Genomic DNA, 27,170 nt, shown 5'->3' on the forward strand with positions numbered 1-27,170 from the left:
TGTCGATCTCCCGCTCCATTCTTCCCTCACTCGTGAACAAGACCCCAAGATACTTAAACTCCTCCGCTTGAGGCAGGAACTCCCCTCCAACCTGAAGAGGACAAGCCACCCTTTTCCGGTTGAGTACCATGGCCTCGGACTTGGAGGAGCTGATCCTCATCCCAGCCGCTTCACACTCGGCTGCGAACCGCCACAGCGCATGCTGTAGGTCTTGGCTAGAGGGGGCCAGCAGGACCACGTCATCCGCAAAAAGAAGAGACGAAATCCACTGGTCCCCAAACCAGACCCCCTCCGGCCCTTGGCTGCGTCTAGAAATCCTGTCCATAAAAGTTATGAACAGGACCGGCGACAAAGGGCAGCCCTGCCGGAGTCCAACACGCACTGGGAACAGGTCCGACTTAGTGCCGGCAATGCGGACCAAACTCCTGCTCCGCTCGTACAGGGACCGGATGGCCCCTAATAAAGGGCCCCCGATTCCATACTCCTGGAGCACCCCCCACAGGGCATCACGAGGGACACAGTCGAATGCCTTCTCCAGGTCCACAAAACACATGTGAACCGGTTGGGCAAACTCCCATGAACCCTCGAGCACCCTGTAGAGGGTATAGAGCTGGTCCAGTGTTCCACGGCTGGGACGAAACCACACTGTTCCTCCTGAAGCCGAGGTTCGACTATCGGTCGGACTCTCCTCTCCAATACCCTGGCGTAGGCCTTACCAGGGAGGCTGAGGAGTGTGATCCCCCTGTAGTTGGAACACACCCTCTGGTCCCCCTTCTTATAAAGGGGGACCACCACCCCAGTCTGCCAGTCCAGAGGCACTGTCCCCGACCGCCACGCAATGTTGAAGAGGCGTGTCAACCATGACAGCCCTACAACATCCAGACACTTGAGGTACTCAGGGCAGATTTCATCCACCCCCGAAGCCTTGCCACCGCGGAGCTTTTTAACCACCTCGGTGACTTCAGCCTGGGTGATGAAAGAGTCCAACCCCGAGTCCCCAGCCTCTGTTTCCACCACGGAATGCGTGATGGCAGGATTGAGGAGATCCTCAAAGTACTCCTTCCACCGCCCGATAATGTCCTCAGTCGAGGTCAGCAGTCCCCCGCCCCCACTATAAACAGTGTTGGCAAAGCACTGCTTCCCCCTCCTGAGGCGCCGGACGGTTTGCCAGAATCGCTTCGAGGCCAACCGGTAGTCCTTCTCCATGGCCTCACCGAACTCTTCCCAGGCCCGAGTTTTTGCCTCTGCCACAGCCCGGGCCGCAGCACGCTTGGCCTCACGGTACCCGTCAGTCGCCTCAGGAGTCCCACAAGCCAACCACAGCCGATAGGACTCCTTCTTCAGCTTAACAGCATCCCTTACTGCCGGTGTCCACCACCGGGTTCTGGGATTGCCGCCACGACAGGCACCGCAGACCTTACGGCCGCAGCTATGGGCAGCAGCATCGACAATAGATGCAGAGAACATGGTCCACTCGGACTCTATGTCTCCAACATCCCCAGGGATCTGGTCGAAGCTCTCCCGGAGGTGGGAGTTGAATACATCCCTGGCCGAGGGCTCCGCCAGGCATTCCCAGCAGACCCTCACTATGCGCTTGGGCCTGCCAAGTCTGTCTGGCTTTCTCCTCCTCCAGCGGATCCAACTCACCACCAGGTGATGATCAGTGGACAGCTCAGCCCCTCTCTTCACCCGAGTGTCCAAAACATGCGGCCGAAGGTCTGATGATACGACAACAAAGTCGATCATCGACCTCCTGCCTAGGGTGTCCTGGTGCCAAGTGCACTGATGGACACCTTTATGTTTGAACATGGTGTTTGTTATGGACAATCCGTGACTACCACAGAAGTCCAATAACAAAACACCACTCGGATTCAGATCGGGGAGGCCATTCCTCCCAATCACGCCTCTCCAGGTGTCACTGTCGTTCCCCACGTGGGCGTTGAAGTCCCCCAGCAGAATAATGGAGTCCCCGGGAGGGGCACTATCCAGCACCCCCGACAGAGACGCCAAGAAGGCAGGGTACTCTGCACTACCACTCGGCCCGTAGGCTGAAATGATAGTCAGAGACCTCTCCCCAACCCGAAGGCGCAGGGATACAACCCTCTCATCCACTGGGGTAAACCCCAACACGAGACGGCTGAGCTGGGGGGCAACAAGCAAACCCACACCAGCCCGCCGCCTCTCCCCGTGGGCCACTCCAGAGTAGAAGAGAGTCCAACCCCTCTCAAGGAGATGGGTTCCAGAGCCCATGCTGTGCGTGGAGGCGAGCCCGACTATTTCTAGTCGATATCTCTCGACCTCCCGCACAAGCTCAGGCTCCTTCCCCCCCAGCAAGGTGACATTCCACGTCCCTAGAGCCAGCCTAAGCATCCGGGGATCGGGCCGTTGAGGTCTCCACCTTCGTCCGCCACCCAATCCTCTTTGCACCGGTCCCTCACGGTTCCCCCTGCAGGTGGTGGGCCCACTGGGGGACCTAGAGTTCATATTGTTTTTAAATTATAATTTTTTCATGAGTTAATCACTCAGAATCTGTAATGGGTTACTAAAAACACATATGTACAACACACATATATACAGACATAAGTGCTATTATTTACACAAGAGGTGCATCACAGTCGCAGGGCCTCATTTGGTACAACAATCACTACTGCCATTAGATGTCACCCAAGGGAATTGAATGAAGCTTTGGGTAGTGAACCACTTTATGACACAATGGTTCAAAATGATTCTATGCTTCAAAAAGCCTCATTTTGACATCACTACCAATTCCGTTTCACAGCTAAATACAAAGGTCCTCCTGCTTCTTAGCGGCTTTGATAGTCGGCCCCTATAATCAACATTCGACACATTCAGTTTTACGTGCTATTTCACACACAAACAGAGCGACAATTCGCTTAGAATGCCTACCTGCAGCATTCCATTTCAAACTTCTCGGTAGTCTCCCGGCATGTTTGCTGAACAAGTAATATAAGCTACTGATTGGCTCATTATGGTCACATGTCTGTATGATGGTACTCTCGCGAATGGCTAATAATGCGAGAAGGGATGAGTGCATACAAAAAGGTGAGAACGTAAATAATTTTTCCTACCCAGGTTACACCAATAATGAACTTTTTCACAGTATTCAAAATTTTAGAGACATTGAATTTAGTTGTTTTTTCCTTTAAGCCATAATCATCAAAATTACAAGAAACAAAGGCTTGGACTATACCACTATCTGTAATGATTCTATATGAGTTTCACTTTCTGAGATGACTGGCAAGAAATATGGCACTTTTACACAATATTCAAATTTTTTGGGATGTACCTGTACTTCTCTTCCTCTCTCTGTTTACATTTATACACAGTCATCTTTACCCAGATAGGTCTTGCACCTTTGCCTTTTAACATGAGAAATTACTTTGTGCTCTAAAACTATAAAGGAAATAAACTCCTTCACAAGAGTTTATTATTTCTGGTTTCAAAGAAACAAATATATCAAAAAATAAATATCATCAATGTTCTTATGTCTCTTGTTAGGAATAACCTTTATTAATATGCTCATAGCTGTTTTTCCCATTTATACCATAGTGATATAAAGTATAAGTTCTAATGTTTCCCTTTTGTTAGAATAGGATAAGAATGCTCATAAACACACATTACAAGGATACGTTTCCACTGATTATTATTTCAAATGCGATCTCATCTTGTTTTTTATTATAAAATGTTTCAGTTATTTTTGTAAACATATAGGCCAATGGGGCTGAGCTGAGCCTTCATGTTCATTCTCTTAGAGTCTTCCCTTTGGGTTGACATGTAATGTGAAAGAACAGATTTTTTCTCAGTGATCTTTAACTGAAATTGTATTTGTAACATTCATATGTTGCCCCTTTAAACCAAAAAGTACATTGTGTATGGGCACTTACATGTATTTTAGAGTTTATTGAGATGCCTTAGTCAGATCACAGGTATCCCATCAGGGTCCTGATCCACACTTTGATAAAAATCAGTCTCTGATGAAACTTAGCTCCTGATATCTGTTTGTACCGTTTGTGATTTTGCAACGTCAGCAACAGCATGCAGCCTTGTTTAACAGAGACCATCTTTTTAAAAACACGCCCTCATATTGAAAGCTATACAGATATCTCCCTCACTTCCATCAGACCTTGCAGCTACACAGAAAGCAGCTGAAACACTACTTGTTTAATTAGTTGACCCTTAAATTAGTTGACCCTCAAGGCAAAGCACAAAGTTTATGAAGTTTTCTGTCGGTTTTGTCCATATGATTAACTGTAATAATACTGCATTATGTTTGAGAGGAATAATCAATGAGTTAAAGCAAACAGCGAGTAAACATGTAAACTTTAGCCTAGCTCTTCGGTTAACTGTTCTGAATAAAAAACACCCTGGAGAAGAACAGCTGTAGGCCTACCTACATGTTAAGTCAGATACATGTTTACAAATAAAAAAAAGCTTTGCATTGTTAAAACATTATAGCAACTTTATCTGATCTAAGTTAGGCCTGTGGTGGAATATGGGGTGCCGTTAATAAAGACAAAAATTAACACCATTACTTTGAATTATTTAGCCCGTTAAAAGAAAAAAAATGGACCATGTCATTCATACATTTATAAATGTCACGGTTCCAAACTAAATATTTAGTTAACAAGCTAAATATTTACCTTACAATTACATATTTAGTTAGCAAGCTAAATATTTTGCAATGAATGCAAGATGTATATCGCAGTAACTGCAGCTCAATATAGAACACCTTTTTATCTGTTAACACCTGAATCCAAACACCTGTAGGTGTAAGTATGAGCATGCTTGTATATATAACGTTTCTCCATAAAAATATGCAATAGCGAGCAAGTGTGAACAGCCACAGACCTGCCCCCCTGGACCCGTGACAGAGATGGAGAAGATCTGAGCCACATACATCCAAAGGCCCCCCAGAGCACAGGAACCTCAGGAGGACAACCACCAGGACTACCGCAACCCCGCCAGAGGAAAGTCCCAGGGGAACCCCCAGCAGCCACAGTGCAGAAGCCCCAGGGAGCTGCTGCGATGAGCCAACAGGCCCCGCCGGCAGACCCCTTGGGCATATCACCCTCCAAGCAGATGCCTGACAGCCAGGGGACCCAGGCCCTGGCAGCAGCAACTGGGGGTGAGCCAGCACACAGCAAAGCACCCAGTCCTGGACACTGAAAACCACCAATACACCAGCGTGCAAAGACACCAGCCCCAAATTTGATGGGGGGCCTAAGCTGATCCAGGAGAGGGAGGAGCTCAAGACCCAACCTGACACAAAAACAGATGCACACAATCACACATTCCCACCCTCATGCATACACATAAAAACACTCACACCCACGCACCCAACGTAAAGACACACAACAATGAACATCATACACTCACTCAAACTCCCCATACATACACTATATTCCCAGGTCCAGGTACCGATACCCTAGAGGGGCAACCAGTTTTCAGACCCAGTTGGCTGTCCCCTTCATTCTGGGGTGGAGACAGGCAGGCCGCCCCAGCACCAGCCCAGATTAGTCCCGACACCAGCCGAACCCGAATGACCCCAGCCTAGGCCTCAACGCCCCGCCCTGACCCCAGCCCCCAACTACCGAGGGTCATGAACAAAAGACCTACCTGGTCCAAACAAGTCCGCCAACCAGAGCCTCCCCAGGACAAAGCAGTCCCAACTGCCCAATAAATTCTGATCTCAACCTCATGAGCCCCCCACTCCAATGAACCCCAACATGGATGTCCCCACAGACCCCAAACGCCATGAATACCCTCCCCAAAAAGGCACAGTCCAACAGACAAGCTCCTACCCCGAAAAGTGGATGAAGACATTCACACAGCACAAGCTCCACACCCAGCCCCGCTCCAAGCACCCCCACCTCATCCTAACCTCCACCACACAGCGGGTCGCGACAGCAAGGCAAGGGCCCTGCGCAATGCCACTGCAGCCTCTGCCCACAAGCACAACAGAGCAGACACCACCGAGCACTGTACTCACTAGACCCCACCAACCCTACACCAAGACGGGACAAACTCACCCGGCAGGAGGTCCCCGGCCGGCAGCACGCACCTGGGGCTGATGGTCCCCACCGTGGTAACATGCATAACAAAGTAAGTAAAGTAATCTTTATAAGGGGGAGAATTTGTTATGCATTCCAGCCGGCAGGAGCGGGTTCTGATCCAGCTGGTGAGTTGAAGTAATTTGTTTATTCTTTTCTATCTGAAAGTCCGATAGTGTTTGTCAGTTATGTTGCTGGGTCTAATATGTTCGCTTTGAAACGGATGCAAACCATCTATATTTACACCTTGCATGGGGTATTTTACCTCTTATGCTGACTCCAGCTAGTAGAATTCCACCTGTGAGAGACCCACTGTTTACATGTTGGCAGAAGTTTAGCTCCAAAACTAAGCGAGGTATGTCATGTTTTAGATTTATATGGTTCTTAAGTTTACTTGTGAGGAACTTTCATGCTATTCTGTATAAAAGTGTTTGGTTTTATGACTCGGAATCTGGTTTAATCACATTTATTTTGCATTTCATGACAATGTAAAGCTACATTCTGAAGGCATGACTGATGCAGTTTTTGCCACACTGCACAGGACCACCACTTCAGCACCAAAGCATGTCGTACAGTGAAAGACAGAACGCAGCAAAGAGCACCCAAAGCAAATGCCATACACAAAGCCCACTCTGCGCAGATGCGCCCCTTCAGCCTCCGAAAAATAAAGCCCCCTTGCAAAAGTGAACCCCGCGAAAAGAAGACCCACAGCATTCAAACCCAAGACCACATGCTCAACACCCAGAAGTAGCTCCGCGAGAAAACCCACACCAAAGCCCACAGAAGGAAGATAGTCCTTTTACTTAATAGAATATGTGTAAAACAAGATACATTTTTACCTTGAGTTGGTAATTTTTATTATTTTTAATTGCTTTTTTCTAACTTGATCTCCACATTATAAGTGATTGAAACACAGGACTGAAGTAATGATAAAATGGTATATTTCCTTTGTTATCAAATGTAATTCAGGCTACATATAAAGGCCTTTGGACCTATTAGTTAGGCTAAAAATACAGCTTGTGGGTGTAATGTTTCATGTAATCTCCTTTTATGGGAAGTTAAGATTACAATGATTTATACACAAATGTTTTACTTGTGCATTTTATTTTGTAGAACCACAAGCACCCGTACCTGGTACCTGAATCTGCGTATTAAAGAAACCGTAAAACATTATCTGGACTGATTATTGATTTGAGTCATACAGGCATTTAACCAGTGTACACTGTACGATCACCACCATAGTAAACTGGTCATTAATCTTAGAATTCACCATTAGGGTTAGTGCATTCAGTTATGTTTAAACCTTGTTTATCAAACACAGTATGACCATCCATGTATGTTTATTTTGTAGTTTTCACTGTGCTGGAATGTGTTCTGGAGATGCAAGGATTATCTTGGATGCTCTGAAAAGGAGAAATAAATATCTACACTTGTCAGAGACTCTCTTCTAGGATTTTTTGATGTCAAGGGCTTCTAAATGTAGGCTGTGAAACTTTAAATGCTGGAAAATGTTCTGGAGAACTTTAAATGTAAATTAAATGTTCTTAAAAACAAAAGACCAATGTCTGTGATAGGGTTTTTTGCAGTTCCTATTAATATTACAGCATCACAACATTTGTCAATTTAGCTACCTTTATTTATTAAAATGATATTTATAGAAACATTATTGTGAAAATATTAAAATAATATTTAAGGAAATATTATTTTGAATAAGAACCAAACCTTTTGGATAAATGGGTCTTAATGGTGTTTGATTAGTTATTACGTTAAGTAAAATAATATTTAAGGAAATATTACTTCCTAGATTGGAAACTAACAACCTTCCTGGGTACATGATCTTCAGCTGACTCATAAAGTGGGCGAGCACGTGCCTTTTGTAAGCGGTTGGAGCTAACAAAAGAAGCTTATAGCTGGTTACCAAAATCAAACACATACCTTTAAACCACCACTAATAAAAGGGTTGAAATGCATAAGGGTTATGTCCGAACTGTGTTTAAAAACCATGCTTTAAATAAAGTTTGTCTTAACTTTAAAAAACACAACACAGAACACATTCTTAGAGGGATGCTAGTCTGCTAGCACTTACTGTAGCTGAGTTTCTCAACACAAACAAGAACAAAAGTCATTAAACGAACATTATTTTGATTATTTAGCTCTAAACTAATCTTCCCTGCCCAAACACTACCTCTTACGTAAACCGTGCTGAGAAGTTGTCCGGGATGATGAAGTTGAGAAAAGCATCCATGGTGAACACAGAGTTAACTTGCAGCTAACCTCGGTAGCTGTGGGAAAGGGGCGGCTCGTTCTGCCACCTGGCCGAACTGCACGCAGAGCGGTGTGCTGTGTTGCAGTACATTTGTCCTTCCTTCAGAAAGGGAAAACCGCTCCACTCTGCGTTGTAGAGACAGGGTCTCTGCTGGGAACTAACTGGAACACAATTTGCTTCTGTAGAACTCAGAAAGAAAAGTCAAGCCACGTTTGCACCTTAATTACCCCCGTTCATGAATGAATACCGGATACACAAACAGCAATTCATTCCTACTTCACTTAGTGCATATGATCGCGTGATCACATGGCACTCTTAGATCCAGTTTGAAGAGTTATGTTTATCTTACTAGCAAGGAGACAGCACGCTGTGTGTCCCTCTTTCCAGTTCCGCTGGGGACCAGTGTGGAAGAGGTCTGTTTGTTGGAATGCGAGGTTTTTATCCAAACAGTGACATCATGAGAAGTCCGCTGTTACCTCTCTTGTTCCTGTCCCTGGCTGTGCTGGAAGTAGGTTAATGCGATTTATTTTGGAAGTTCCAGAAAAGTTCTTACTGGTCTTTAATGTTGTAACTCATGTCTGGGTACCAGCACAAGTATGCCGGCCGCAAACACTATGGCACGGCACACCCCGCCACACCAAGAAGGCCAGCCATCCACTCCACCAAAGCAAAGACACATTCTGTGCACCACTGTGGACTCAGGGACCATGAAACAAAAAAATCCAAATGATGTAGAGAGAGCCAAAATGCCAGCACCAATCCACTCCCATGACCCGACTCACAGCCCCAGCCCAGACCCCGACCAGAAGGCCTGATACTTCTCCCGGCCTCCAACATGAGACGGAAAACAGCGAATGGGGGTGTGGAAATGTGGTGTTAATGTGTGCTGTTGTAGTGTATATAGAAAGAAAAATAGGTGAGGAAGAGGGTCTGCCACCCCCCACCCAGAACTTTCAATATCTACATGCAACTTAACTCTTAGAGGTGGGCACAGGCACCAGAGGTGAGGTTAATAAAACACACTCCCCCCCGGATGCCATTAAATGTGCCCAGCCCCAAGGCCCAACATGTAGGTGTCATGAAAATGTTGTAAGCGAGAGTTGTACATTTAAATTGAGGCCCAGTCTAATGGAGCAGGCACAGGGAGGTGTCCTGGGATGGGGATGGAAGGACTGGGGGACAAAAGGCTCTTCAGACACCTACATCCCCAACCCCTTGGGACCGCCCAAACTCCGATGCCCAGCCCCAACACCCAGTCCCCCGCCAGAAGAAGCCACGACCTCCAATAAAAGTGTGGCCCAACAGAACCAGTCCCCGATGCCCCCCAGCTCTGCATCGGATCACAGCCACAACCAGGCCAGCAGGGCAACAGCAGGGGCCCACACAACACAGAGGCTGCCAATAAGCCAAACCTAACCCAAAATGGCAGGCCCACCCAAATGCAAACATTCAGCTAGCATAGACACATGCACCCCCCACAGACAAAGGAACTGAAACCGCCAGCGGCAGCCAGGCCATCAAGCAGACGCCCCGACGCACCACCCCACCCACCACTGTGCCCAAGGGAAATATGCCAGTCCAGCAAGCTGAAGGGCGCCACAGAAAGGTCACGGCCTGCACCGCAAAGAGGCTGCTCCCCCCTCCAAGATGCAGAACCGCCAACAACCAGGCCAGCCAAGCAAAACTGATAGAGCCAAGCCACAGCTGCCCCTGAGCCAAAGCAACAGCGACATCACACATCATTCCATATGTCCGTAGAGAGGCACAGTGAAAAACCACCAACCCCAAGCACACACCACCCACCAGGAACCACCAGGCCAAACCCCACTCCAGTACAAGGCTGAGAAACCTGAAGCAACCGCTAAGCCCAGTAACGCCTGCCCTGCAACACCCACATAGGACGGACAGAGCCACACTGCACAGGACCACCACAGCACGTCGTACAGCAGAGGACAGAACACAGCAAAAATCACCCAAGGCAAAAGCCGTGCACAAAGTGCACTCTGCGCAGATGCGCCCTCACCAGCCTCCCAAAAATAAAGCCCCCCCACAAATGTGCAACCCCACAAAAAGAAACCCACAGAATCCAAACCCAACAACACATGCCCGATACCCATACCCCAGCCAGAAGTAGCCTCATGAGAAAACCCACACTGAAGCCCACAAAAGGCAGAGAGCCCACAGAGCCAAAACAACTCCGCCCACCATGCAGACGCACCCAGACCTATCGATGCCTATCTCCACCCAAACCCAAAGCCAACCCCAGAAGAGAACCTACACCGACCCCAACATTCGCACAACTCCCTGAACACAAAACACATTAGACACCCAGGTTGACTGCGCCCCACACCGTCTCACAGACCTTCCGTCCCACCAGCAGAATGGTGGGAGAAAGTACCTACAATGAGATGGGCCAGAGCTGGGCACCCGCGCATGCTCCAACTTAAAACACCGGCAACAAACACCCCAGGTCCCCACCCCCCAGGCTCAGCCAGGAATTGTGGATATAACAATTATTTGGGAGAAGTGTAGATTTTAAACAATTTATAGAATAATATTAAACTATTAAGAATTTATTAATCCAATAATGTGAGAGAGAGAGGTTTGTGAATGCCAGAGAAAAAGTAACACTTCATCCGCATACTGATTTTATGTTCAACATTCATGCATTATATGCCTTTATTATCATTAGTTTGCCTGATTGCTGCCACGAGTGGTTCAATAAAAATAGCAAATAGTGATGGGGAAAGAGGGCATCCCTGCCTGGTGTCCCTCTGAAGTCAGAAGCTGGAAGATGTTTGGTTATTTGTCCTGATACATGCTGCTGGGGAACTGTACAATATTTTTAACCAGATTATATAAGAGGTTTAAAACCAACTTTATTCAAGGGCTGCAAATAAGAATTTCCAGTTAACTCTATCAAATGCTTTTACTGCATCTAGAGATAATATATTAGTCTTAGTGTTTTTACTGTGGGAATAGTCTATGAAATTAGGTATTCTGCGTGAATTTGTGCATGAATGCCTCCCTTTTATAAAACCAGTTTGGTCAGGATGTATTATGAGAGGAGTTACCTTTTCTTGTCTTTATGCAAGGGCTTTACAGATTATTATCACCGTTAATAAGGGATATGGGACAGTAGCTGGTAGAATATACTGGGTCTTTGCCGGGTTTTAACAGGAGAGTAAAGTTGGTAGAACTAATATTTGGCAGAGGTCTGCCATTTTTCTCAGTTTCCTCCAGCATTCAGTGGAATGTTGGAGTGTTCCAGAATTCTAGAATTGTTTGTAGAACTCTGCTGGAAATCCATCTGGGCCTGGAGCCTTTTTATTGGGCATGGTTTTGAGGGCTTCCTGGATTTCGGCTGAAGTCAGTGGTACATTCAAGGCCATCGCTTGACTATCTGATAATTTAGGAAGTGTTACTTTATCCAGAAATTGGTCAATGTTGTTTTCTGACGAGTCTATCTGTGGTGAGTATAAAGCTTCGTAAAAATCTCTAAAGGTGCTTTTTATTGTTTGAGGATCATAAACTTCATTCCTTGTCGAGCCTTTAACAGCAAATATAGTTGTCTTTTCTTCATTTATTTTTAGCTGGTTAGCTAAAAAGCTACCTGATTTATTGCCATGTTTAAGGTTTTCTAGTCAAAGTCTTTGTACTGAAAATGTTGTTTTTTTTGCAATAATTGTATTTAATTATAGTTTTCCTTTATGTAGTTCACCCAGCAATTCCTCTATTGGGAAGCTTTTAACAATTTATTGATTTCTTCTAATTCCTTATTACGCTTGTTTTCTTTTTTCTTCTTATGTGATGAGAATGAGATTATTTTACCTCTCATCACTGCTTTCCCTGCCTCCCAGAGAACAGATGTTGATGTCCCAGGCAGGTCATTACACTCCAGATATGAAGTCCATTCTTCTTTAAAATATTTGATAAAATCTTTATTCTTAAGCAGTGGAGGTATTAAACCTCCAGCTTTTGCTTTGTAGGGTTTCTTTCTTAATTACTAAAGTTAAGGAGATGGGTGCATGATTGCTGACAGCTACAGGGTGTATCTTAGTGTCTTAAATGTCAGTCAACAACAAGCTGTTGACTACAAAATAATCCAGAAGTAAGAGTGATGGACATGTGTGAAGAAAGTATATTCTCTGTGGTTAGGGTGAAGAAATCACCATGCATTGCAAAGTACATAATCACTCATGAACTATTTAACTATATTTATTGATTGCCAACTGCGTTGTTGGAAACAGTGAAGGATTATGCGAGTACACCCACTTTTCAAATGATGCCATGCTGTAGAGGAAGTGAAAGTGATTTGTCCAAATGTTTTTTGTTAATGTGAACTATATTGACAGCTTAGGCAAACAGTATGGTGGTACTGGTTGTGTTGGGATGGATTTGCTATATAAGAGGGGGAACTGTGGAACCACCCCCATTATATAATTTTCAAACAATAACTCATGCCCAGCAGCTCGATAAAAATACGAAATACGAAAAATGGTTCTCACTCAGCGACAAGTACAAGAACACACACACACACTTTGACATGCTGTGTGTTAAGGTAGGACCCAAATGCAGAGCATAGTGGAGTAAATGAAAAATAGTTAATTATAAATAAATTTATAGTGATGGGTCAAACGACACAGAAACCTCGGCACATGCGCAGAGCAAATGACGAAACCCCGCGTCGGTGCGCATAGTACCTTAAGGAAAACCACTTGACCGATACAGTTCCTGTGTCATTTGGTTGTGAACGCACCAAACTGTATTTATAAAGTAGAAAATGTATCGACACGTCTGTGGGTTTTGTTGGATGGAGATAGTTTGTGTTCTTTGCGTTGCGTTGGTTTTTGGCTCGTATTTGAATACCGGCATGGAACAGTCAAGGAAGAGAAAGTCTTCTCCCGTCTAAGATCATTTTGATCTTATCACGGAGAATAAGGTAAATGATTATTCTGTTCTCATTTCCACTTTTGATCATTTTTCTTTCGGATTATTCTAATTCCTTTCTAAAGGATATTTGAATTCATTTACATGGATTAACTTTTATTTCTATTGTAGGTTAAATGTAAGATTTACTCCCAGGTGCTGTCTTACTGTAACCGAAGCACTTCCACAATGCTGAGGCATCATTATGCCCCGGCATGAGAGGGAAAAACTGGTTAACACTCCCGTAATGAACCCTGGTGTTTCCAGAAAGCAGGGGATTGATGAGGCTGTAGTGAATATGATCATTATAGACTGTCAACCGCTTAGCCTTGTGGAAGAAGAGGGGTTCTGAGAGCTGCTCCAACTCCTTGAGCCCTCATATGTTCTGCCAAGCAGAAAGGTACGTAAAACAAACTGATGAAAGGGTATTATACATCTTAACAAAGTATATGCATGTTATGTGCTTTCATTCATTATTCTCCATTTGTGTTATTAATTTTAGGCTATCAAGACCACGATTAGCCAAAGAATGCTGGAAAAATGGTTTGTAAACGGTGCAATTGCCTCGGCCCAAAGCTGTTACAGCAGCTGATGTTTCTAAATAAAAACATGAATGAACCTTGTTCAGTCTGTTTCCACTCTTTATTGAATTAGCCTGCAATGACTTTTTCAATCCAGCAAATGTCACTGCAGGTGATACAGCAACACAGTTTCAACACAGTGTAGACACAGTTTGGAAAATGTGCCATACACCCAATGAGGCCTCATCTGCCCATCACTACAAACTTACAACTTGACCTCGAACACAGGCGGGTGAGTGAAATGAGCAGGATGACAGGAGCAAGGGATCAGAGGACATGCACTCAGAGAAACAGGAGGGACCAATAGCAAACAATGAAAACCAGTCAGTCAGTCAGTCATTTTCTACCGCTTATTCCATAGTGGGTCGCAGGGGAGCTGGTGCCTATCTCCAGCAGTCTATGGGCGGGAGGCGGGGTACACCTGGGACTGGACAATGAAAACCAGAAAGCTTAAATATTGAGAAAAGTGGTGTATGAACCAATGAACTGGGAGGGGAACTAATCAGGAGGGATATGAGACAGCTGGTGACCAGGAAAGCAGGAGACCTGAGGGACAGTGACTAATTACAGTGCCTTGCGAAAGTATTCGGGCCCCTTGAACTTTTCAACCTCTTGCCACATTTCAGGCTTCAAACATAAAGATATAAAATTCAAATTTTTTGTGAAGAATCAACAACAAGTGGGACACAATCATGAAGTGGAATGAAATTTATTGGATGTGTCAAACTTGTTTAACAAATAAAAAACTGAAAAGTGGGGTGTGCAATATTATTCGGCCCCCTTGCGTTAATACTTTGTAGCGCCACCCTTTGCTGCAATTACAGCTGCAAGTCACTTGGGGTATGTCTCTATCAGTTTTGCACATCAAGAGACTGAAATTCTTGCCCATTCTTCCTTGCAAAACAGCTCGAGCTCAGTGAGGTTGGATGGAGAGTGTTCGTGAACAGCAGTCTTTTTTTTATTTTTTTTATTTTTTTATTTTTTTATTTCAGACAATGATTTCGGTAAATAAATCAATTTCAGAAATGCTTATAACAAACAAACAAATATCCAAATACCATACAAAGAAGTGTTTGGTAAACATTAAATTAAATTTCCAGTTCCAAATAAATTAAATTAACTTAAACACAAATAGAAACCAGTAAAATAAACATTTTCCAACAAGCAAACTTGTCAGTATATTTAACCTGAGATCTGACATTGATTATTAATTAATATACATTGTCTGAAAAGGGGTATGAAGAAGTAAAACTTATTTTTAATACCCCTTCTCCCTCTAATTGCACTTAAATTAACTGAGTAACCTTCCTAATTAACATCTATGTTTTTGATCCAGAATTCACAAACCAAAAACTAATAAATAAATATATATACACAATTATCTATATATATACATATACACATATATATATCTACACATATATACATACATACACATACACATACATACATGCATATATACACATGCATAAATACACACACGCATACATACACATACACACATACATATATATATATACACATATACATACATATACATATGTACACATACAGACAAACATGTACCTCCACATATGTACATGTAACTGCACACATGCATACCTACACACACAGAAACACCACACATTAGGCCTAAATCCACATTCACATTCTTGTATATCGGCACTTAGAGACCCCCCCTGAATCATCAGAGCCACAATCCAACACCACAGCTCCACCACCACCAGCTCCCCCCACCAATCCCAACCCCACACCCCATAGCGCAAGGTGGCAGACAAGATCCCCAGGACCCCCCTGAACAACCAAGCCGTCCACACGAGTCCCCTAAACCCCGACCTGCCCCCTACCACCACGAGGCACAGAGCGAGGAGCAGCGAGAGAAGCCAGGCTGCAACAACTGCAGCGTCAGGCTGCAGCTACAGAGGACCAGAAGCAGAGAAGAGGGCCCCGCACCCCCATGCACCCCATGCAAACACACAGCAGAAACACAGACACGCACACACACACACACACACACATACATACCGTGCTCAGATGAGATACCATGCACCTCGCCTCTTCATCCCAATACATGTTGAAAAACATCAGTTTTAGTCTTTTTTTAAACAGACTCATGCTTGGACATTGCTTCAGCTCTTTTTGGAGTTTATTCCAGACCTTCACACCACTGACTGAAATGCACATTCTCTTCATGGTGGTTCGAACCCTCAAGGTTCTGAAATTGAGATTTTCCCTATAATCATAACCCCCCACTCTATCAGTGAACAGCTTTTGAATATTTTCTGGTAGTTGTTTATTTCTAGCTTTATACATCAGCTGAGCTGTTTGAAATTCTACCAGATCTGGGAGTTTGAGGAGGCGGGACTCTATACATAGTATGTTAGTATGGTCGTGGAATCCTGCCTTATGAACCATTCTGATGGCCCTTTTTTGTAATGTGCATAACGGTCGCAGTGAGGTTTTATAGGTGTTGCCCCATATTTCCACACAATAACTCAAGTAAGGTAATATAAGTGAACAATACATAATATGAAGAGCATCATGATTTAGAAAATATTTAGCTTTGCTGAGAACAGCAGTACTTCTGGATATTTTTGTTTGAATGTATTTTATATGAGGTCTCCAGCAAATCTTATTGTCTATCATTACTCCCAAAAACTTAATTTCCTTAACTCTCTCTACTGCTATATTATCTATTAGGATCTGAACATCTGTTCTTCTTCCGCAGTTTCCAAACAACATAAACTTGGTTTTATCCAAATTTAATGATAATTTGTTCATATCAAACCATATCTTAAGTTGACATAACTCTAAGTTGATTTCAGCCATAAGCTGATCCAAATTATCACCTGTACAAAAAATATTAGTATCATCTGCAAACAAAACAAATTTAAGTACTTTAGAAACTTTACAGATGTCATTAATGTAAATAATAAACAATCTTCAGCTCTTTCCACAGAATCTCGATTGGATTCAGGTCTAGACTTTGACTTGGCCATTCCAACACCTGGATACATTTATCTGTGAACCCTTCCGTTGCAGATTTGGCTTTATGTTTTGGATCATTGTCTTGTTTGAAGATAAATCTCCGTCCCAGTCTCAGGTCTCTTGCAGACTCCAACAGGTTTTCTTCCAGAATGGTCTTGTATTTGGCCCCATCCATCTTCCCATCAATTTTGACCATCTTCCCTGTCCCTGCTGATGAAAAGCAGGCCCAAACCATGATGCTGCCACCACCATGTTTGACAGTGGGGATGGTGTGTTCAGGGTGATGAGCTGTGTTGCTTTTACGCCAAACATATCGTTTTGCATTGTGGCCAAACAGTTGGATTTTGGTTTCATCTGACCAGAGCACCTTCTTCCACATGTTTGGTGTGTCTCCCAGGTGGCTTGTGGCAAACTTTAAACGAGACTTTTTATAGATATCTTTGAGAAATGGCTTTCTTCTTGCCACTCTTCCATAAAGGCCAGATTTGTGCAGTGTACGACTGATTGTTGTCCTATGGACAGACTCTCCCACCTCAGCTGTAGATCTCTGCAGTTCATCCAGAGTGATCATGGGCCTCTTGGCTGCATCTCTGATCAGTCTTATCCTTGTTCAAGATAGTTTAGAGGGACGGCCAGGTCTTGGTAGATTTGCAGTGGTCTGATACTCCTGCCATTTAAATATGATTGCTTGCACAGTGCTCCTTGGTATGTTTAAATCTTGGGAAATCTTTTTGTATCCAAATCCGGCTTTAAACTTATCCACAACAGTATCTCATACCTGCCTGGTGTGTTCCTTGGTCTTCATGATTCTCTCTGCGCTTTGAACAGAACCCTGACACTATCACGGAGCAGGTTCATTTATATGGAGACTTGATTACACACAGGTGGATTCTGTTTATCATCATCAGTCATTTTGGACAACATTGGATCATTCAGAGATCCTCAATGAACATCTGGAGTGAGTTTGCTGCACTAAAAGTAAAGGGGCCAAATAATATTGCACGCCCCACTTTTCAGTTTTTTATTTGTTAAAAACATTTGACACATCCAATAAATTTCATTCCACTTCACGATTGTGTCCCACCTGTTGTTGATTCTTCACAAAAAATTTGAATTTTATATCTTTATGTTTGAAGCCTGCAATGTGGCAAAAGGTTGAAAAGTTCAAGGGGGCCGAATACTTTCGCAAGGCACTGTAAAACAAATGAACATGGTGAGCAGGGAGGTGACCAGAACACAAGTTAACAAAACTCAAAAACGTGACACAGACAGATGCTGACACACTTTAATAATTTTTTGGACAATTAATAAGCATAGTGTCGAATACAAATTTAATTCTCCATCAGATCAAACTCACACATCGACTTGGCCTTGCTTAGTTTCGCTCTTTGGCGGCAACATTATTGCTTCGTTTTGTTAAATATGTTTTGATATTCTCCATATGCCGTCATTAATATTTCTAATTCTATTGGGGATAAGTATGCACTTCCAAGCTTCTTGTGCTTAACTCAAGGTTGACTTGCCTCTGAGTTGAGTGACCTAATTTTTACCACCTTTTCTGAAACCAAAAACCCTGGGTATCACAGAACCAAGTACGTCTACCAGGGCTTCAGGAGATGACTAGTCTCTTAGCTGTCCAATGAACTCAATCTTCTTGTATTTTTGACTCATACACCCCCCATGGATCCAGACAACAGTACTGACATCCTCGTAATGGCTGCTGGTGAGTCTCTGAATGAAATTGTAGACAAATAACCTTCCTCTCGTTACGCTGCTTACCGGTGGCAACTTTTAAGCAAGCTTTTAGCTACTTCTGCTTTCCTATCATATATTTGTTCATTTTTCTTCAATACATGTGCAACTGTTTAGCCAGTGCTAATATCTTTTTGATCAACAATACACAAAATATTGGTTTGTAGTAGTTGTATTGGATTCTGTTAAATATGTCCTGCATACATGGGTATAACCTCCAGATGTTCAGCTAAAGTATATTTTGTCCTGGGCTATAAATACTTTTGTTGAATAAAAAAAAGTGACCGCAGAGAGGCTGGTTGAAGGTAGAGCTCATTCTACATAAGTTGGCCTAATAGTATAGCAATTAATTTAATCCAAAAAGTGATTACGTGTAAATTAGACTATTTGATTCAAATCATTTTGGACTTAATTGAACTGAGTGGGGAGAAAACACATTCCTGGGGGGCACCGGTTCTGATAGTTCTTGTGCGAGAGAAGATGCTCCCCAGTCTCACCAGACTCTGTCGGTCAGTCAAAAAGCTGGTCATCCACTGACAGCTGAAGGCTGGCACAAACTGGTACAGCTTCTAATGGAGGATATCTGGGTTGATGTTGAAGGCAGAGCTGAATCTACAAACAGGATCCTGGCGTACATGCATGGGTGGTAGAGGTGGTTCAGGATGAATTGTGGCTCCAAGTTGACCACGTCGTCTGCCGACCTGTTTACCCAGTAAACAAACTGCAAGGGGTCCAGCAGGAGGCCTGTGATGTCCTTCAGGTGCTTCCACACCAGTCACTAAAAATATTTGTTTATTTCATTGTGTTTTGCATTGTTAGTGGTATTAAAAGAAAACATATTTAAGTATTAGCAAGCTACCTGGCCTTGATGCATGAAATTTTGGTTGTGTTTTTAAAGACAAACTTTATTAAAAGTAGTTTAAACGCTGATGGTTCAATAATGAGGGTTTACTCTGTTTTGCCTGTGTTTTCCCTTTATCTATCCCCAGTAACCCATCTTAAATATGTTTAAATATTCTTCAAAACATGCAAAATGACCTGTTATTGGTAAGCTAAAAAGTAAAACAATTAACTGCTAATGCTTGTCAAAATAAGGTGAGATCTTTCCATGTAATCCATGCAACATTTAGTAACTGCTCACAGTTAACTCCATAAAAGTTACAATATATATCCTTATATCCCTATGAGTAATCCATGCAATAATTATTAAAAACACACAGTTGAAGCAGTGGGGAGTGAAACAAGCATGTTCTCATATTCTGGAGCTGAGAGACTGGAGAGGCCTGTGTGGAGCCACATATTATCTGCCACATGTTATCTGTCTTATCTTTTGCAAAAATATAAACAAGTATATCCAAAGAAATTATGTATGATGATTTTATATTCTTTCACATGTATTGAATAAAATTAGTAATCGTTGATTAACAAGTTAAAAGATGTATGATTGAAATGTGGTTAAGAACTGAGAATTAGAAAAAAAACAAAAAACATTAAGGTTTGACATTCTCAATCAGCTATATATGAAAGAGATAATGTTTTGTGGTGTATGAATAAAAAGGATGAAGTTTAAGTAATGGTTTTTAACTGTAAATGAAGTAAACACTGTAACTAAAAGTTTGAGCAGCACCAATGTAAGAATTAAAGCCTCTGTTTAAGAGGAAGTGTAACGTTGACTGAGACAGGAATAGAGCAGATGTTCGGGAATTGGGGAAGTAAGAACTGCAGCTTACAGCACAAGACTGATGATTAAGGCGGGGGCGCAGGGCCAAGAAGAGGCCAGCAGACAGCTCAGAATTGAGGTGATGATGGCATGTCTGATATGGACACGACTCGGGAAATTCCAGAAAATCACCTTATGTCATGGGTGACCAATGGGACAGCCATGGCAACAACCACTGGCCAATGAGCACAAAGGGTTTGGTGGAAATGCTCTATAAAATGGGCAAGAATAGAGGAACTAGTTGGTTGTTTCCACGCAGAAGACCAGCAAATAAGATCGGAGAGACGCTACAGATGAATCAGAGGACCAGAGACATAGCCCAGCTGATCGACTGCATTAAAAAGAGGATCAACCCGTTTGCCTTAGAAGGACTGTGCCTCAAGATTAAGAATCTGATTTCATCTAAAGCCTTTTTATCCAGACAACAGAAGTGAACTTGATCGGTGAATAGCTGATTGCTCTAAGTTAATCAACCTCATTTATGTCTCTGGGTTTCCTTCAACTCTTCAGCCTCTGGAAACTACTGTCTTCTGAGACATATGACAACAAAGATTCTGTTTAACCATTGAAGCCTGGAGCATCAGTACCTGCCACTTAAAGGAAGAAAACTGAAGATTAAGTCGTATTCCCTTCAAGAAACCACTCGTTGTTACCAGAAGAATTATTCTCCATCAGGTGCATGGATGAGCCTCCGTCTTCAAAGCCTCTCCAAACTCATTAGTTTCAGCATCAGGGAAAGACAGGCTGAATTGATTGATTTATTTCTATTATTGAAATTATTCCGTGTTGCCAAATTGAAGCTGTTACTGACCCCTGCATAAGCGTTGCTGATTAAAGAAAGCATATAAAAATCTAGTTAAATTGTGGACATTCAATTAATTGAGTCACCTTATTTTCGGTTTTTCATTGGTGGTAAAAAGTCTTGTTGCCTGGTTCTAAGAGATTTTGGGAGGTTTTTATAGGTTGCCTTAGCCAAGTTTGTTAAAACAGCGCCCTTGGGGCTCATGCTGAGCCACTAAAATTAACCTAGCCCATATACCAAGAGCCAGTTGTAAAAAGCGCAGGTGCGCTGTGAGACTGGACTGTTAAAATAACCTCATGGTGAAATTCCCCATTTTCTTTGTCTTCAATCTTACTGATTGCTCGCTTGCCGCCAAAGGTTTTATAACCCTTTGTCTGCTCACCTCACAGAGTTGGGGGACGTTTTATGACTGAGTATAACAGAGTTACAGTGGAACTGCGCCCCAACATCCTCACCACCACACCCCTTTCGTCATATTATCAATTTTGATCCCACTGCTGTTTCGCTTTATTTTTGTTTAGTTAGATATTTTACCCCTGTTGTGTAGAACTTTGGATGTTTGAGTAGGTGAAGATTATTGAATCAGAAGAACTGATTGTATCAGGCTGTGATTTAATAAATATTCACATAGATAAAGAGAAGGCGTTTCTGGGTTATTTTGTGCAAGAGTGATTTGTCAGTCAAGATAAAGTTAACAGTAGCAATTATTAGCTCAGCCGTGTTCATAACACGGCTCGTTTTTTCATTCCACAATCCGCTGATGCTCATATACACATAAATATTTATTCCTATTAACGATATTTAAAGTACATATAAAACTGATGGCTGGTTAACTATAAAGAATCAGTTGCCAAAAAGATTGTTGATTTCTATTTAAAATATAATTTATTAAGGTAATGTTTTATTTACCTTTCTGATTTGCATTGTGAACTGGTTGTATGAACACAGACAGATTGTTGTTCTTAATTAGTTTTAACAATATTTGGCCTCATTTCAAAGTCCTTAAAATAAACCTTGGTTTTTAAACATAAAAATGCTCACTGAACTTGTCACAGGAAGCTAATGTTGTGTTGGACCCAAGTGTTAGATATTAACTGTATCAACAAATTTACATTCTTTCATGATTTGGATCGTATCAGGGATAAAAAGTCCTGATATAATTGTGTTTATAATGATGCTTAATTAATATAATTCATGCATAATTAAAACATTTCATTTGAAACATGTAGAGCTCCTGTTGTCGTGTTAAATCAGCTCAATCATAACTGCATGATTAACAGTTGGTCAGTAGTGTGTTTTATTCTCTGTTGATGAGGGTAGGGGATGTTGGATTTAGGGATGCAATAATTATTAATTCAAACGATTCAGACTTTATCACTGCCCAAGTAAGGCTTTTGGAGGAGGTTTTATTTTTTAGAAAATACAGAAGGAAACATCACAAGTAGTTATCTGCCTCAAGGAGTCTAGTAGTGAATGTTAAGTAGGGTAACATTTAGCCAGAAGTAAGAGATCTTTAGAATAGTCTGTGTCTGTCTTCACTTGTTACTTACTTCTCACATTTCTAAGATGACCACCACTGTAGCCACTGTTTTCATACTCGACAGGAAGGACAAAATATTAGAGCATTTAGTTTTTTTTTTTAGTTCAGCAGATAAACTCAGAAATAACTTCCAACAAAAGCTCCACAAGAAGAGCCTTAATTATATACATTGCACTATGAACTTGCTTATACATATTTTAAAGCTGACTAAACAGATTATAGCATCGACAGGAGTGTATGGAGACTGTCATATAGGTGCTTTGTGACCGCAGACTCTGATTTAACAACCAATAACAACAACAATAATTATGCTGAAAATTTATGCTGCTGTCTTTCTTCCTTTGTACTGTTTACTAAATTTATTAAGCAAAGTATTGGTAATTGGGATTCATTTCTCCAACTACAGTAATCCCGAAAATTGCCAAACATAATGATGTCTGCTAGCAAATCACCTGCACAGTTACTCCTACCTAGTTCGGGTTTTCATTTGACACATGACAGCAGGTGGGGTCTGTGCTACTCAGATTGTTTTGGGACTGCCTGAGACTTAATGCCTGATTTACTGTCACTTTCCTCAGTTATTGTCCTTGCTGAAAAAATAGTCTGTTTGTGGCTCTCTTGCAAATTATTAACTTCTGGTAATGATTTGAACATCTTTTACAATTGTCCCTCGTTATGACAGATTTTTATATCTTTAAATTCACATTCTGTCATAATGCGGTTGTTTGCTGGACCAAAGGCAGACAAGCAGGGAAAAAAGCAGAGCGGGATCGAAACTCCTTCTTTAATTTAAAGAGTTCACTCACATGAAGGCGTCGTGTTGAGCGTCGTGTCGGGCTTGGAGTCAAGCGTCATGTCGGGCTTGGAGTCAGCTGACTTAGTCTGGCTTGGCGTCAGTTGACTTAGAGTCTGGCTTGGCATCAGCTGACTTAGAGTCTGGCTTGGCGTCAGCTAGTCTGACGTCAGGATTCAGTTCCATGAACACCCCCGGAGGAAACATAGGAGGTGCTCAGGACCAGGACGTGGAGGCAGCCCGCGCACGGGCTCCTCCGGAACATGGCGTGGCAGTGGAGGCAGCTCGCCCACGGGCTCCTCCGGAACATGGCGTGGCAGTGGAGGCAACCCGCCCACGGGCTCCTCCGGAACATGACCTGGCGGTCCGGCGGGGGGGGGGGACTGTGGCTCTGAAGACCCGGCGGCGGCTGGCTGTGGCTCTGAAGACCCGGTGGCAGCACTCACGGCCTCGAGAAGGGATGTGAAGGGACCTCCAGTGGAGAGTGGTGCTGGAGCGTTAAGCCAGCCCCTCCCGAGGAACTCCACCGCGAGGACTGGGTGCACGAAGTCCAGGTCCTCCAGGAAGATCCTCAGGTAGTCAGCAAAATCCATGACCCGCAGCCTCATGAGCTCCGCCGGTGGCGTTTCCGGTCCGGACTGGACCCATGCCGGGGAAAACAGCTGCGAGGAAGCCGTGGTCGGTGGACCCTCCGTAGAAGAGTAGGAGGCGCCCACACGAACCTTCACAGTGGTGAATGCCCTCCGGCGACGACGTCGTCCTGAGCAAGAGTAAAACCCAGCCTGAAACTCAGCTGCAGCTGCTGAGAATGACTCAGCTGGAGCCGCTGCCAACGTGGATGGCTCGGCCGGAACCGCTGCTGACATGGATGGCTCGGCCGGAGCCGCTGCAGATGTTGATGCCTCGGACGAGTGTTCCTCCGGAGCCAGGCCACACAGTGGAGGCAATCGAGCTCCAGAACCCGTTGTTGCGGCGTCGTAAGGACCCCCAGTGAAACAAGGAGCTGAGCGCCGCCAATTTGGGCATCCGTCATTCCACATCTCCCAGGGGGAGATGTGGAATGACGGATGCAAAAAGAGACTCGTTGATATATTCCTCCATGGTTTCTCTTTTGGGTTTAGACAGGTTGTACAAATGGCTGGATGGCAGAGGAACGCTGGGAAACAGTTCCATTGCACAGTCATAAGGTCTGTGTGGAGGTAAGGAGACTGCTTGAGATTTGCTATATACCTTAAGGTTATGGTAATCATTGGGTACTTTGGACAGATCTGGAGGAGCTTCCTCTAGTTCTGATGGGTAAGAATCTGGGGTTACCAGAGCTGATTGCAGGCAATTAGAAAGGCAATAGGTGCTCCAGGCAATAGGTGCTCCAGGATTCAACTTGACTCTCATTCTTCTTTAGATGTGATATTTACCTTGTTGTTGTTTGTGACATGTACCTTACTCAGGCCCTGCGTCCTTCGCTAGGCCTCATTGTCTGTTTTCTAATAAAGAGTAGCTATATATCAGTGAGAAAACCCTCAAAATCAAATAATTAGTCGGACCATGTTTCTAATAAAAGCATAGAGTATCTCATTGTTAACAGTTCGATGCAACTAGATGTAACCCCCAAAACTGCACTTTTTCACAGCTGCTCTAGCAATGTACTCGAATCCTGCACACGTGCATCCTAACATCCCTACTTCCTACACAAGGCCATTGTGTGTCACGTTTCCCCTCAAATTCAGCCTCAATGAGGTTTCATAGGCTTTTCTGCATTTCCTGTCAGCACCAGCAGGTGGAACATCGTGTAGTGTGTCCCCAGCTTTAGGTGGACAGTGGCAATATGAGCTGACAGCAAACATAGTCACAGTAACCTGGCAGGAACCATATCATTTTGACCAGTAGCTGTTGTTATCCAGTATGCAAAATTGTCAGTTTTACTGCATCAATTACAAAAATATTTTTTTTCTGTTAAAGTAGAAAGAACTTAATACTGTACCAACTCTACAGATGAGCATTCAGTGCAACATCTAGCAGGCATGAAAGAAAGACTGCAGAGGCACCTTATTAAAAGTATGGAGAAAAGTATGGATGTATGGAGAAAGAAAGCCCCATCAGGTGTACTGGAAATTACTTTCAGCCTTGATAGGACTAGAATCAAAACACTGTTCTGGCGAGGCAAAGATATTGATGATCTTCGCAATGATGAGTTATGACTGTGCTGGCACTCCAGGTTGATGCTACAATCTGCGATGAATGCAGCTGTCATTACAGGTTTAATGAAATTATCAGGGTCAACAGCCCTGGAATTAGATTGAATATGAATCCTGTGCGCAAGTCCTGATCTTTTTCTTTGATGCCCACGATTCTGATGTAGAACCAGTAGGACGTATTTGGTAGGACGCATTCTGTCCATGAGACCCATTTTCTAAGGTGTCATTGATTCAGTAAGGAGTATACTTGGTTAGAGCACAATTGGACTTGCAAACAGAAGAGAAATAAATGTGAGGTGCAGTGAGTTTTACGATAATTAGGGAAAGCAACATGGAGAAGCAGAACAACATATATTTATGAGTTTAATAAATCAGAAAGTAGGTCAAGCCGTCAGCTTCAATTTCTGTTTCACGCATCCATCGCAAAACAGAAAGTGAATCTTTATCGTAAATGAATCTTTATCAGTGCATACAGCATTGCGTACTGTGACATAAAGTCATGTTATTGTAGGGTGATTGCTAGGGTGACCAGATATCAAAAAAACCGAATGCGGGACAACAAGGATGCTTATGAGGGACATCGCGGGACACATCACCAACACATGATGACGTTATAAATTTTAATTGAACAAAGATCTCACATCATATTCATCAATCTCTGCTTTACTTCTTAGTGCACAACAAAGAATTAGCACAAGTTTGAAAAAAAACTTACAAGCTTTTAAAGTTTAACTCTGGTAATCTCGGCTGCTGTTACCTTGTGTGTCTTGCAGTCATCTCTGGGTTTGTGTAAAAATTAGTCCATAGTTCAGCAGGCGGCTTTTTCAGGTTTGCATTTCTTGTGCGACTCACTTTTACAGTGTCGCTCCCCTCCGTGTGAAAATTAACTTTGGCAAACTTCAGAAAACATAACCTTTCACTGGCCTCACTCAGTTATAAAGTTTCAGTCTTTCAATCTTTTCCGTGACATAATTTCCATTATATTCTGTAGTCTACTGATGTACAAGAAAATCCTTTTCTTGTTCTTGTTGTATTTTAGTAGCATCGTTGCGCACAGGTTGGTCATGACATGGGACGCCGATGTGTATTTTGATTGACAGCTCTGTAATGATGACTGCAGCTCTGCTTTCTTTATTTCAGAAGAGCTATCAAACAGTTTTTTTACTTATCAGAATACGACCCAGGGAAATGTGGGACATTGTTTTTGTTTGAGTGACACAGGGACAGGATTGAAAAATGCGGCACAGTTACGCACAAATACGGACGTTTGGTCACCCTCGTGATTGCTGCAATTTTTAAGCTTCAGTTGCACAGTACATGATGTGTGCAAGCTATGGTTTTTCATCGTGTCCAAAAATTCTGTGACAGCTTGGCTTATCAAGTGATAAAACTATGTATGCTCTGGTTACTAATGTGGTATTGTGTCATCTTACATCAATAAAACATGTAGAAACAAAATAATGTTATAGGGGTATTGGTATTGCTCAGTCTGATACACTTGAACAAGGTGAGTGATTCCTTTCTAATGCTGCT

The 27,170-nt window shown here is 43.1% G+C and overlaps 1 protein-coding gene and 1 long non-coding RNA gene across 2 annotated transcripts in view; both read left to right on the plus strand.

The window, feature by feature from the left end:
• The window catches only part of LOC124879108 (chemokine-like protein TAFA-5), a 120,606-nt gene that overhangs the window by 93,015 nt on the left and 421 nt on the right, over window positions 1-27,170 (plus strand). The window lies entirely within an intron of this gene.
• On the plus strand, window positions 4,873-7,244 carry LOC124879114. Its single transcript, XR_007040957.1, has 2 exons — window positions 4,873-6,123; window positions 6,613-7,244. It is a non-coding gene; the product is annotated as an uncharacterized LOC124879114 (long non-coding RNA).

The sequence above is a fragment of the Girardinichthys multiradiatus genome, chromosome 2 (assembly GCF_021462225.1).
Source record: "Girardinichthys multiradiatus isolate DD_20200921_A chromosome 2, DD_fGirMul_XY1, whole genome shotgun sequence".
NCBI classification, from domain to species: domain Eukaryota; kingdom Metazoa; phylum Chordata; class Actinopteri; order Cyprinodontiformes; family Goodeidae; genus Girardinichthys; species Girardinichthys multiradiatus.